General features: G+C 43.5%; 1 long non-coding RNA gene across 3 annotated transcripts in view; it reads left to right on the top strand.

Annotated features, from left to right (window-relative positions):
- Positions 1-448: 448 nt before the first annotated feature.
- LOC139076644 (uncharacterized) overlaps positions 449-14,707 on the top strand; it is a 56,955-nt gene continuing 42,696 nt past the window's right edge. The window contains exons 1-3 of one of the 3 annotated variants that reach the window (XR_011528439.1): positions 449-1,587; positions 4,449-4,593; positions 12,872-13,025. This is a non-coding gene — a long non-coding RNA (uncharacterized lncRNA). Of the gene's footprint in view, positions 1,588-4,448; positions 4,594-8,338; positions 8,402-12,871; positions 13,026-14,707 lie in introns of all 3 variants that reach the window. The other 2 variants (XR_011528437.1, XR_011528438.1) reach the window with 2 other exon arrangements.

Genomic DNA, 14,707 nt, shown 5'->3' on the forward strand with positions numbered 1-14,707 from the left:
CAGGAGCTTCTGGGAATGTGATGGACAGGATGCTTCAACACATTTGGTGCTCTGTAGTATAAAAGAGCTAGCTAACTGCAAACAGTAGGAAGGAATTACAGCTATAGTAAATAGTATGCTATAATGTCTACCAATGTTGACATGCAATTGCCAAGTAGCAAGTAGCATAAAACATCATAACAACATTACTATCTTAGCTTTAGAGTCTAAAGAAACTTTAGAAAGTATCTCATTTAATCCTTACATTTTATATACAATAAATAAAAATAGCAAATACTTGAGTTGTTATATCATGACAGACACTGTTACAAGTGCTTTGACCATACAACATCATTTAATCTCACTGCCTCTGAGGTAGGTTACTATTATTGTTTACAGATAAGGAAACAGAATAACAGAGAGGTTAAGTCGTTTGCCCAAGATCACACAGCTAATGCCTGGTAGATTTGAGCTTAGGAAGTCCGACTCCAGAGGTCTAATTTTTCAATTGCTACCCTCTATGGGAACTTTCTATCTGGAACTTTCACATTTAAGATGCTACTAGAATGTACATATTATTTTACAGTTTATTTTAAAACTAATCATTACAAGCCATTATACATCGTCCCTCAACTCAAAGAAATATTAAAACTTTTTGCATCATGTTTCCTTTTTTAGTTCTTTTGCAAAAGAGCATGAGCAAGAACATCACTTTTCTTTTGGAATGAAATGTGTGTTTGGCGAAGGGAAGGAGTTTGGACACCCTGCATGTTTATTTCTCAGTCTTGTCACAAACATCAGTATATAGGATAAAAAACAATGCTGCCAAACACTCACCATCAGAGAATGCCTCAAGCAGAGCGATACTGGGGCAAAAAGCTGGTTGTCAATTTTGATAGAATGTAAAAGATTTTAATGCCTTTAGATCCATAAGCACCAGGAAGTGGCAAAATGGCAATCATAATAGAACAGAAAAACACAATTCTGATACGTTCCAAGATTGGTAATCGTGTCTGAAGAACTAGGAAGTGGTAAAAAAAGAGAAGAGTTTAAAAAAACACAAATTCTGAAGTGATCCAAAAGTTCTGTGTCAGATTTTATGTAATTTTGGTTTTCTTTAGTAGATAATGTATACTTAATAAACATACACATGAGTCACTAAATATTTATGATCATATATTGGTTGGACAGAAGACTAAGAAGGAAATGCATAGTTTTCAGCGTATTACTATGGTTATCCATTACCAGGAGCATGCATGGAAGCGCAATGTTACTCGTGAAGCAAAAGCAACGTGATTTTTGCCCCAGCTGGTTCTGTATCAAACAAACGCTGCTGGCAGCAGTAATAATGACGTGAACATAAAACCTTCTTTGTCTAACATTCCTGACAAATGCTTGATTGTCCAGGAGAAGCCATTTGTATTTTTCTGAAATCTTGCAGGATGCCGTGTCACTATTTTTCATGAAGAATTGTCTTTGCCGGGTGTAGGTGTTCTCTAACGCATGTCTCCAAGGGCTGATTTCTCTACAGATAATCAGCACACGGATCCTCCGAACCAGCAAAGCAGCGTTGACTCCTCAAACCAACGACACGCCTGCGGGCTCTGGGTGAGTGAGCTGTGAAATCAAGGGCGGAGGGAGGGCAAAGGCGGCCAACGGAACACGCTCAGGGGCTGCTTTCTCCCTCAGACTCAATAATACCCTTGAAGTGGTGGCTTAACATGTTGGAAACGATGTGAAACTTTAAGAGCAACAAGTCAAATACATGGCGAGGCTCCGGGGATTTGTAAACGATACGGCCCTTTCTAGTGCACATTGCCAGGTCCTCAGTTCGAATGCAGCTGTGCTCAGCCCTTCCTACAAGTTATTGCACAAGAGGGCTTCCGAGGCCGGGGGGAGCTGGGGCAGGTGCTCTTGGTTCGCTTGCAGTCAGCTGGGTCGCTGAAATCCCGGCGAGAAGGACCAGCAGTTCAGGCAGCACTCGGAGACACTCGAACTCTCCAGAACTCCCCGGGTCGGCTGACCCCTGCTGCCTGCCATCCGCCTTCTTAACGCCTACCCCGGGGTTCTGCAGGCCCATGACGTGTGTTGGGAGAAAGCCTGTCCTGTGACTGTGTGAACTACACCGACTCTGTCAGTCCAGAGGGAAATCTTTCATCCGTGAAGCCAGCTGCTGAGAATCGTGCTGGTGTATCCAGGGCTTGGCTTCCGGTTTGACTCCATGTCTCTGAAAAAGTCACGTAGCTCTGAGTTTCCTCAGGCCCCTGTCCCACCCCAAAGCACCAAGAGGACCCCAGGGTGTTACCTCCGGGAGGGTCCTGGTGCTGGCTGGCTGCAGGGAAATTTACGTAAAAGTACATCCTACGTTCCCAGAGCCTCGGAGTCTGCACACGCTATCCAGGACTGCAACTGTGTTGGGACCTAGTACGCAGGACTAGCTTCCCATGAAATAAAGAACAGTTTTTCAAAGACAGAAAAGGAATCACATTCTGGCCAGTCAGGTTAGGATTATACTATCCAAACCAGCCCTGCGTAGAGGCAGGTATCGGCTGCCTGATCCACTTGAGTTGGAAAATGGATACCCAGGACGCTCTGTTTCCATGACCTGCAACCAACTCCTCCATCCACCGAGGATCCAACGGAGATGCTGGGGGCTGACAGGCGGCGGCTGTGGCTGGGCAGAAACCTGTGGCTGGGCCCGGAATTCTGGGAGCTTGGGTTGTAGTCCTGGATCTGCCAAGAATAATCCTGGCTAGTGCCAGATCCTCTTTAGAACCTCGGTTTCCCCATCTATAAAAATGGAACCTTACAATAGGAGGGCTTCTGAGCTATGGTTTGGTTTCCAAGATGCTATTTTTAAAACATTTGAATTCTTCGTAAGACAGCAATTATCAAAATATAAATCACTGTGACTGAAACATTAACAGTAATTAAATTATATTGGTTCACAGTGAAAGAATAAAATTTGTTCGTTCTGTAGAAAACCAGGGATATGTTTATAACTTTAAAAAGCAAAAACCACAATGGCATTTAAATTAAGAATGCTTTGTAAACTGACAAAGACTGCAGAGAAAATAGCGAAAGTAGCTGTGTGAGTGGGAGAAATATGGGTGTGGCTTTTTATGTCAATTTCTTCTAACATTTTATTTATTGTGTCCCTTATTTTTTTCAACAACTAAAAACAGACTTCCAAACAGCTTTTATCTTTAAATTTGTTTTATGGAAGTAGTCACCCTGCCTTTAGAAAAACTTTATTAGGCTGCACTTACTACATTATCTAGAAAATAGGGCATTTATATGCATAAAGATCCACCTTCCCCTGCAAAACCACACAAAACAAAAAATATAGGTGTCTGATTTTGTCAGCCCCTAAAAGTACAGGAGGCAGAGACAGTAACTGTAGGAGGATGGCATGTTACTTTACCATAACACAGCAGAAACCCTAGATGAGAAGGAAAGTGCTATTTATCAACCCCCTGAGAGCTATGATTCTGTGGATTCTCATGTCTTCAGAGTTACTGGAGTTTAGATAATTCCAGCATTTGATTCTTTATCTTAGAACTTCACCTTTGGAAAGCTTTTTAGTAAAACTAAGAAGTAGAGTCTAGAAGGTAGGAGCCTGATGGGGAAAAAAGATAAGTGAGTAGAACATAAGGAATGTCTACACTCCAAATAGCAACAGAAGGCGGGGAAATGTGCAGATTCAAAGGGAATCCTGAGGGTCGAGATGCTCCTCATTTTCACACCCGTTGACTTGTTTGCAACTCTCAGCCTTGGCAACACCACATGATTTCTTTTTAGTATCTTTCCAAAAATGCCATTCCAGGTCAGGAATTCATTTGTCTGATTTCAAACTACAAATTGAATAGCAAATAAAACAGAAGTCTGGATGACAATATTTGCATTAATTATAATTGTTTTCACCTTGAAGGAGTAGCTTCCTTGCTCGCTCTGTTTCTGTCTCTCTGCTATGTATGCATGCATGTATTTATTATTAGGCACCTCTCTTTGTAGAAAACATAATCACCGCTTCTTAGCGTTAAAGTGAACCAGAATATTAGCGAGTGTGAAGGAGGCAGCATTTCTTTCTTTTTTAAAATTCAAAAGTGTTCGAAAACCAGTCTGGGTTTCTAAGGTTAATGGGAGGACAGAGAAGTATGACTAGCATTCATACCGAAACCTACCCCATTCTAGGCTCTGTGCTCTGTGCTTTAAATGTTTCATCTCATTACCCCTCATGCCAACCTCTGAGATAGATAGTGTTCCCCCCAGTATACAGATGAGGTGACTGGCTCAAGGTCGTAGAGCTCAGAGTCAAGCTACATCTGAAATGATAGCTAGGTGGAGATTTTACACTCTATGGTTTATGAGAAAACAAGTAGCTTTCTTTATTTTAAAAAATGGATATCTTGCTCTTAAGACACCACTCAGCTGCTGATGGAAGAAAAATGTGTATTTGTCAATTACAGGGAACTTGAAAGAAAATGATTTCTACTGGAAAAGACTGCTTGAAATCAGAAGAGACAACCTTACCTTAGCACGTCAGACTTATGCATGATGAAGAAAGTTACGGTCATCGCACATTTGAGCCCTAGTGTATGAATTCTGCCTTGGGTATGTGGGAGATTGTGGGTGGAAATTGTGGGCAGAACTTCCTCTCCTACTTCCTCAACCCACTCCCCACTGCAGCCTGGCTTGCCAACCCGCCTTCCCCCGAGTCAGAGGCTCCCAAAGCACCCTGTGCTTCTCATTTGCAGAACCCATCGCCCTTCTAGTTATTCCCTTGCCATTTATCTTCCTAGCTGGGCTGGGGGCTCCTGGAATGCTGGGGTGGTCTCTCTCCTTCACCGTCCAATACCCTGCATGCAAGACCTGAGGCAAAGCTGCACGTGGAGGCCCTGGGCCTTAGTCCACCCCACTTTCTCCTCCGACCTTGCACACCCCAGCCTTACACACTCAAGCTCCATCCTCCCCCACCCCACCATAGCTAGTCCTTTGCCTCCTCCCCAGGGCCATTTGGACAGGGAATTCTGGAGTCTTGAGCATCTGCATCATGGCTTCAAAAGGGGGGAATGGGCCACAGTCAGCTCTCTAGATTGTGGGGCCCAGGGCAGGAGTAGTGGTTGCCTGGGTGTAAGGGGAATGTTGCCAACACACAAGAAACATTGTTGAATGGATGATTAACAGTTACTATGCTGAAGCGCTGCCACAGACAGATAGCATTAAGCCGGACCTCTGGGGGCCCTGAAAACGGGAGGCTAGGCAGCAGGTTCCCCTGGAAGAGAGGGCAGTCTGAGGACAGGCAATGTAGAGTCTGGATGAAACACTCACTGTAGCTTATTGTACTCTTGCTATTATTTTTCGTTACTTTTCTGTAAACTTTAAGGGCATTCGTTGCAGAGAAAGTTCCATCTACCTGGGTGTCTATTTAATAAAGAGATAATCTCAGGACTTCTCAGAAATGACTCAAACCAACAGAAGTTGGACACCCTGAGAAATAACCTGGCCCTCAAGTTCTTTCCCTGTCTGTCACCAGTCATTCCGAGATCCACATAGCATTTCTAACTCATTCTTCACAATGTATACAAAGTGTAGATTACAAACAAGATTGCAAGGCAAGGTAAATTCTGTGTTGTTTACCTGGCAGGTAAACTATGGGGTGGAGGCCAATTTGTCTTCATAAAACAAATATAAAATCCAAACAGAAATGTTTGCTATATGAAAACAAAATCATCTCTCTTACAACGGGACCAATGCTATGAGCGGTTTTGAAGTTAAAGTTCGGGAATAGCGTGAAAACGGACTGCTGGGAGAATCTTCACGGAGCAGCACAGAAAGTTCCTGGAGATGAATCAGAACTCCGTTTGTTTTCCTCAATTCTTTTATCTTAAGGATACAAGAATGATTCTGAGAGATTTAGACTGTGCCTCACTGTAAAAGGAGAAAAAGAAAAGGGGGGGTGTATGTTCAGTAGACAGGAACTCCATTAAAGAACGAATTGACAATTACTTAGAAGTCAGGAAGCCAATTTTAAAATCAATATGTTGCTTGAGAAGGATAACATGATGTAGTGTCAAAGTAGGAAGCATTATCAAAGCTACACGTACTTTGCATCGGTCCTTAAGAAGTCCTGGTCAATGCTGAGACAGCTGAGAAAGGAGATCTGAAAGCAGAGTTACAACCTGACCAAAATCTTTACACTCTACAGACCAAACCGTACAATACAGAGTGAAGCCAGAGGCAGGTGTGAGTTTCTTTTATACTCACATTTGCTTGGTTTTAATGCAACTGTAAAAGAACACCCCCATCCGTGCTCTGCCCCCATCCCTAGAATAAATAGCATAGCTACAAACAAGAACAACCACGGAATTGGGTCCCTTGCGTCCCGCTCAGATTCTTGGTGGCACTGCAAAAGGAAATTTTGAAGGTTATTAAAGGGGAAGCTGAAAACAAAGGGAGATTCAAAATAAATTGCATGAAATGAATTTTCCTCATCTCTGCTTTAGTTTGTGAGAAATTCAGCGTCATCCACCGATGTACATCATTGAAGAATAATTTCAACTTGTTCATCTGAGGGAGCAGAAATATATTTAATTTGTGGAAGAATTAGCCGTAATTTGCAGTACCGTTTTCACATTGAGGAGGTGCTCAGCAAAAGTGTACTCTGGGAGGAAGGAAAGGCAGATGGCTGGAATGGAACGATGAAGAAGGAACCAAGGTTCTCTCTTCAATGTTTGGTACAAAGCCTTTTCCCATTCGTTTTAAATTACTAAGAAAAGTAAACATTTTGGTAAATGCTTCAGAGAGATTTATAGGTGACCCTAAATGCAATCTACTTGGTGACTGACTCAATTTTAATTCCTTTGGTTCTTGGTTGCAGAAAGGGCAACATTGTTACCACTTGCCTGGTCAAAGGTTACACTTCCTGCCCTCCATCAACCCGGCTGGGACATCTGAGTGTTTTTAGATACTAGTCAGGTCACCTTCCAAAGAGAATCACTCACGCTAACCATCTGATTAAGGGGCCTCTGTAATGAATGCTGTTGCCGGGTATGCAATTAGCCGGCCTCTAGCTTTCCTGGTGTAATGAAATGCGTGTTAGATGCCCATCCGTGTGAGCAAAGGCACCTGAGAGCTTAATAGGACATTAAATAGCCATCCATCCCTTTTAAAATTTTTATTTTAACTACATTTTAATTACACTTTTTTTAAGTGTAATACAGTTTTTGTGTTCACATCTTGGGGAATTTGGAAACTCATAGTTTAGGTCATTGTTTCTCCCTCTGAAGAGGGTTCCACATATACAGCTTTAATCATCCACTTCCAATACAACATTAATGCCCGTGGCAGTGTTGTGGGCTCTCTTTCCCTAAGGTGTCCACTAACAGAGACGCCTTCCTGAGTGGTCACAAAGCCAAGCCCTGTCTTCAGTTTTTTACTTCCTGAAGACTCGTAATTCTTTCTTTTTCACACACGAGGAAACTGAAGCACAGAGAAGTTACTTGTTTAAGCCAGGGGGTGGCAGAGCCTGGATTTGGACCCAGGCAGCCTAGAAGCTGTGTACTTAATCATGACCCAGGTTGGACCAGAGCAAAATAGTGAAGCTCTCAAAAGTTCTGGGATCTCCAAAAGCCTCGTTCTGCTTCTTTGCTCAGAAGCATCCCTCTCCTGGCCCTTGGACACTAGCATGCTGACTCTAACCACGACTCCAACTCAAAGCAGAGATCTGCCATCTTAACCGACGCTCTCCTAATCTCAGCATGTGCGTCAAGGTGGCACGTCTCGCGAGTGTTCTCTTGTTAGCCTGGCCAATCCAGCCTGCATCTCCCAGCTGCAGTAATTAGTTCACGGATGGGCCCATGACCCAAGCTAGTTCCATCAGAGGTCATCTAAGTCCTTTGTTTTGAAGTCCAGAGAAAGGAGGCTGGTTTTTCCTGCTAGACTTGAACCTGGGAGGCACGAGCAGATGCCCCATCATGGACCATGTGGCTTGAAAAGGGCATCAGCAGTGGAAAGAGGGCAGAGCCCAGCCAAGAGCCAGAGAGGGCTGGGTCCTGGAGACATCCTTGGGCTCCAATCCAGCTGAGTCTGACGCTAGTTCTGCTCTGGCCTTCTCAGCTTTGGCCCCATTAATTCCCATCCTGCTGAAGCAGTTTGCATTGGACTTTCTGACACTTGCCTCAGAAAGGAGTCCTTCTGATGAAAATAAAAATGTTATCCAGTGGCAGAGAGAAGGCACTGTGAGCCTTCAAAGAAGTGGGGACAGGGTGGGTGCTGTGGGAGAGTAGGGTGAGTTGGAAGGGAATTAGTGTTGGAAAGCTACAACACTGGCATTTATTGTCTCATTTAATGCCCCCAGTGATCTTGCAAAGAAGGTGGCATTATCTCCAGTTCACAGATGAGGAAACTGAGGCACATGGAAGTAAGTAATGTCATCCATTTTACACTGTTTCTAAGTGGCTGATCTGGCTTTCAAACCTGGGCCCATCTGGCTCCAAAGGCCACAGGTGACTTTCTGCCAATCGAGGCTACTCCATAAAGTTCTGCGTAAAGTGGAGGACAAGGGGAGTGGAATTATCTAAGGTGCTCCTCATTAGACGTGCCATGACCATCTTCAAAGCACTCAACAGGTTGTCTCAATTGTTGAGTCGAGTGGTTGAGGTGGGTGGGTGGGTGTTGTGTCCAATTCTTGGAGATGGGCTCCTGTCATTAGGGTAGACAGAATTTGGGCTAAAACTTTGATTGTGGAGATTGAGAGGAAGAAGATGACTATGAAAATGTGATGCATTCAACGCAGTAGTATTTCACAACGGTCATAGAGGATGCATAGAAGACAATGCGGGCTCAACATGACTCTTGGCCTTTTTTTTGGCCTGGGATGAGTCAGACATGCCACTCTTGCTATCGTAATGAGGAAGTAGGGCACTTTGGTCAATTGGGGAAGGAAGAGGAAAATTGCTTTATTCTCCACAGTTAATTAATGATTAATTAATGATGATTTGTTGAACAACATTTTACCTGTTGTACTATGAGTACAGTTCTGTACTAGGTGCTTTCAGAATATCAAATAAAAGGACAATTTTTAAGTCAGTCAAAATGCACAGAACAATTAAATAGCAACACATGAACAAGAGAAGATAGAAATGAATGTGTATTTATGTTCAGAGTACGTCACAGATAACAGGAAGGATAATGGGTTAAGGGGCGCTGGCCAGAGGCAACTTTTTGGATCCCTTAAATTTTGAGCTAAGTTCCTAAGAGTTAACATGACCTGTAGAAGAGTGTGGGGAAGATATGTTTTGGTCAGAGCAACACAATGGCTCTGCTGAGCAAGAGAAGGCATAGCCGGGTCTCTGGTGTCAGGGTGATGGAAACTAGGGTGGGGGACCAGCCTGGTGGCGTAGTAGTTAAGTTTGTGCACTCTGCTTCAGCAGCCCAGGGTTTACCTGTTTGGACCCTGGGCACAGACTTACACATTGCTTATCTAGTCACGCTGTGGCAGCATCCCACATACAAAATAGAGGAAGACTGGCACAGGTGTTAGCTCAGCAATAATCTTCTTCAAGCAAAACAAGAGGAAGATTGGCAACAGATGTTAGCTCAGGGCCAATCTTCCTCATTAGAAAAAAAAAAACTGGGGTGGGAGCCAGGTTTACAATGTACCTATATGAACAGTCGGAAAAGCAGGCCTATCATGAGGTCGTTGATAAAGCCCTGGGATGACGTTAGGAGGACCTTGCCTAGGATGGCAACTGGGAAAATATGGAAAAGGTGAGTCTAAAGAAATGCAGATGACCTTTCTGGCTCTGTTGCCCAAGCAGACTGTGTTACATTGGGATGTGAATCAGACAGGGTCTTATTCATCTTCCCTTAGAGTCTGGCACTCGGGGGGTGTTGATACTTGTTTATTGAATGAGGGAGTGAAGGAAGGAAGGAAGGGAAGAAGGAAGGAAGGAAGGAAGCAAGGAAGTCGGCTACACTGGGAGGATGCTTCAGCAGCAGGAGCAAGATAATAGCTATTGATCAGTGGCTGGAAGCTATGGAGAGTTCAAGAAGATTCTGAATGGAGTAGAGCCATTTTTCTTTACAGCAGTGAAGAAGTTATTAACTAGATGGGAATTGTGGTTTCTTTTTGTGGTGGCGCAGGTGGAAGTTAAGCTGGAGAGGATGCATCTTTCTGACTCAATTGGACGGACTGTTTATACCGGGTCTTGAGCTTCCCCGCCAATCAATGTTGATATTTTTAAGGCTCCCTGGCTTCCTCTCTCACAGAAATAAGACACATCAAGAGCCAAATTCCAGGTGCCTTGTTCCTCATAGATATACTTGTTTTGGTATAAAGGTTATTTTGCCTGGAATTCCTAAGTATTCTTTAACTCTTCTTCCCAGCCTTAGCAGTGTTTTCTTTAACCCGCTTAGAGTCCTTTCAGACTTGCCTTCTCTTTTCAAAGGGCACTTTGCTTTTCTCCATTTTCTAATACACCTGAACAAATCGATTAAAAGCAAAAGTCATTTTTTGGTTTCCAACAGATTTTACAGGAGGTTGAATCTCTTCCTATATGCATCCTAAATCAACAGACTCTCCCTTCATCTTTCCTTGTTCCTCCCAATGCAGGAAATTGTTCTGGTAAATGGAGTCCTTCTCCCATAACGCCTGGACTGGCCACAGCCACAGGGTCCTCTGATCCTTCCCCAGGCTTATGGCTCTGTGTATGGGGCTCTGTACTGCTCCAGTGATCCCAGGAAATGAAATTCCTTTCCCAAGCTGGAGCCCCCGAACTTACCTCTTTCTTCTTGCATTACTTCATAGATAGATAATCTGCGTTAATTCCTTCAGGGTTCTTGTGCATTTAGCCCTGGCCTCTTAACTCTGCTGCTGTTCTCCACTTAAGCACCCGAGGCAAATTTCCTGAGCTCATTCCACTGCTGATCCTTATGTTCTTGCATAAAGATAGAGTTGCATTAAAGATAGAGTTTCTTTAAGTGGGATTCTTATGCACACATATTTTCTTCTGTATTCGGTTGTGGACTGTCATCCTTTTATAAGGCCAAATCCTTTCTGAGCTTTTCAAAACAAACTTTTCTTTCCATTTCTTTTAGCTCACTTTGGGAAAAGAACTCTCACAGCATTTAGGAGTGAGGATGCTTAGACTTGGGACTGAGAATGCTAGTTTTCCATTTCCCTTGTTTTTTGGGGAATAAAACAGTTTGGCACAGGAGTATTCTGAGGGCTGCCAAGAAACAGCTACTTCTATAAATCAGTCCATTAGGCCCTTAATTTCTGTGACGTTTGTCTTTCTGACTTAGTTGTAAACTTTTTGAAAGTTGGGACTGATTCTTCCTCTTTTCCTTTTCCTCCTCACTCAGAGCTAATTACCGACTGGTTCTCCATCTCTGAAGGGAGCCCTCCACCTGTGTGGCTGTCGCCCGGATTGAGGCATTTCCTAATGCCTGTGGTATAGGCTCTATGTTTGTGTGTTGAAATTAATGTCTTAAAATTAAAGCGTTCTGAGAATGAATTTATACCAATATATGGAATGTGTTGGTATGTTCACTATAATTAGGATAGTTTTGGCCACAAATATCAGAAAACCCAATTCACAGTGCTTTAAGCAATAAGTGAGGTGTTCGAAGGACATGTGCAATGCACCCTTATTTTTCTGTCCAAATTATTAATAGCACCCCTATCACTCTCGAAAGTGCCCAGATTTGAATGATAAAGTATATGGTCATCCGTATTGGTGTTCAATGACTGCCATAACAAATTACTACAAACTTAGCGTCTTAAAACAATGCAAATTTATTGCCTTACAGTATTGTAGGTTAGATGTCCACACAAGTCTCACTGGGCTGAAATCAAGGTGTCAGCAGGGCTGAGTTCCTTCTAGAGGCTCTAGGGGAGAATGCATTTCATTGCTTTTTCCCCGCTTCTAGAGGCTGCCTACATTCCTTGGATTGTGGCCCCTTCCCCCAGCAATGTCCCCCTGAGTCCTCTTCACACTACTATCTCTCTGGGCCTCACTCTGATTCCCTTTCCCACTTTTAAGGGCTGTAGTGATTACGATGGGCCCACCCAGATAATCCAGGATAACCTCCGTATTTTAAGGTCATCAGTCAATTAGTAACCTTGATTCCATCTGTAACTTTAATTCAACGTTGCACTGTAACCTAACATATTCACAGGAGCTTGGGATTAGGCCATGGACATCCTTAGGGGGCCATTATCCAGCTCACCACATCATTCTACTCATTAAGAGTGTTATTACCATAAACATCAAGAAGTCCAGAAGCAGAGCGGCTCCAGGAGGGTAAATTCACAGCTGTGCGACAGCATCATGGACCCAGGTTCTCACATCTTTCTGTTGAGCCATCTTCAGCATGCCAACTTGTCTTTTGATTTTGGGTGTGTGATGGCTGCCTCATTCTCAGGCATTGTGCAGACACAACACATCCAGCTGAAGGAACCACAGCGCACGAAGAGGCTGTTTCTTCTCATGTAATGAAAATCTTTTCAGAAGCCCCACAAGAAGATTCTTGTGCCTCATTGGCCAGGATTATGGCACACCACAGACCACCCTCGGAAACATACGGCTGAAACAGTGGAAGCCAGAGTAAGGGGAGTTTCTCAAGGGGAGGACACAGGGGGAATGGCTCCTGGGCAGGCAACTAGCAGTGTCTGTGCATTCCCAGAAAGATGGGAGCAGTGCTCGCCATTAACAAATCAGCTGCTGAGGTTGGGACGAGGGACTTTGAACCCTCAGGGCATTCTGCTGATACGCCCTAGATTCTAGTCATGAAATTCTTTGGGGTTATGAAAAGGATTATAATTTTGATTAGAGTGGTGGCTCCAGAAATCTTGAGGCATAGCAAGAGTGTTTTATGTTTTTCACAGGTGAAGGAAGTAGACCTTATGGAATAAAATGGCATGCACAGAAGGAGGGTCGGGACCATTCCCCTCACAAGTCCATCTTTTGCTTGTTCCTGAGCCTCACTGTGGCTACTTTGTTCTTTTTTACGACCCTGCCTGGAGTGGGTATGATCTTGAGGTACAAAAGCAGAACTTATCAGCATATTTTTATATTTTATAATAACCTTGCGAGTTCTCTAGGCTGTCCGTGCTTGAAGCTTCAGTAACTGTAGCAGCTAATCATCTCGTATACCTCTGTGAGATTACGCAATATTGATAGCTACAGCTGCATAATCCGGAGTAGTACATTCCAGTAAACGAACGGGCTTTATGGTCGTGTTATTATTACTGGCAGTAGGATTCTATGGTAAAGCACAAGGAGTCACAGGCAGTAAGATGCACATTGCTTCACGCCCCTGTGACAGTCTAGGTGGAATGACTCGCCAGCAGGAGTAAATGCCCACGGACTAACACACAGCAGCTCTTCAGTCCTGGGGGAAGCTGGCTGTTAATACTATAAGAAAATTGCCCCTGAGATGATTAGAATGGGGTGGGATGACCAACAGGTATTGCAGTGTCCCATCCCAGTTTTTCCACTGCTGTGGATAAGAGTGTGGTTTTCTCAGATGATTGTATGGGAAAAACTGGTTTAAAACATGAATATGCTATTTCTTTATTACACCAAATTATTATCTTCATGTAACTTATTCATTTAATCAGTAAGTATTTATTGAGGACCTACTATGTGCTGGCTACCATTCCAGCCTGTTAGGATGGGTCAGTGAACCAAACAAATATCCCTTTCCTCACGGAGCTTATATTCCCACGGTAGACTGACAATAAAAGGTAAATACAGCAAATCCGTAAATTACATGGTGTGTTAGAAGGTGATAAGTGTCCTGGGAAAAGAAAATGTTGAGCAGGTTCAAGGGGTTAGAAGTGTGAAGAGAGTGGTAGGAGAGGAGGGTTAGTGTTCACGATTTTAAATAAGGTGGTCAGAGGAGGTCTCATTGAGCAGGTGATACTCAAGCAAAAAATTGGAGGTGAGGGAGATAGCCATGCAAACAGGAGAAATATAAATCAGATTGTGTCTCTCCCCGACATCCCTGTCACATTTAAAGCCGTTCAAAGTCTTCCCATAGCTCATACAGAAGTCTAAACCTTTTAACAGGACCTCATATAAGGTTGTTTCTCCTGTCTCAAACCTTATTCATTGCTCGCTTCCCCCAGCCCTTACGTACTCCAGCCACACTGGTCGACCTTCTGTTCCTTCAAGGTCTTCTGCTGCCTGAGACCCTTTTCCCTGGAGGTTTATCAGGGCTGACTTCTGGCTCCTTCTCACCCATCTCCTCAGAGAGACCTACCTGTGCTCAGGAAGTGTAAATTGCCCAGCCCCCAGTTCCACTACCATAGCATCCTATTGATGTTTATCACAAGCTGACATTTTCTTGTTTATAAACTTGTTTCCTTATGTTTCCCATCTTTCTCTTTTAGAAAGTAAGCACCGTGCAAGGACCTTATACTTGGAAAGGGACCTTATCCATCCTATTTTTTATTTTATCTCTAAAATTTAGAGCACACAATACATGTTAAGTGAACAAATGCATGCATGCTTGAGTGTATGAGCCTTGAAGGCTTATTGGTTTGCAGCAATTTAAGACTTACGCACCTATCCCCACCATCACACTCACACATAAGACATAGCTAATGCTTTTGTATTGTTGCAGAGGAGGTGATCATGGATGGGGGAGAGTTAACCTGCACCAGTCTGCTGTCTCCTACCAAGAGACTCTGTTAGTCAGACCTGAGGTGTAGTGTGTT

The sequence above is a fragment of the Equus przewalskii genome, chromosome 17 (genome assembly GCF_037783145.1).
Source record: "Equus przewalskii isolate Varuska chromosome 17, EquPr2, whole genome shotgun sequence".
NCBI lineage: Eukaryota > Metazoa > Chordata > Mammalia > Perissodactyla > Equidae > Equus > Equus przewalskii.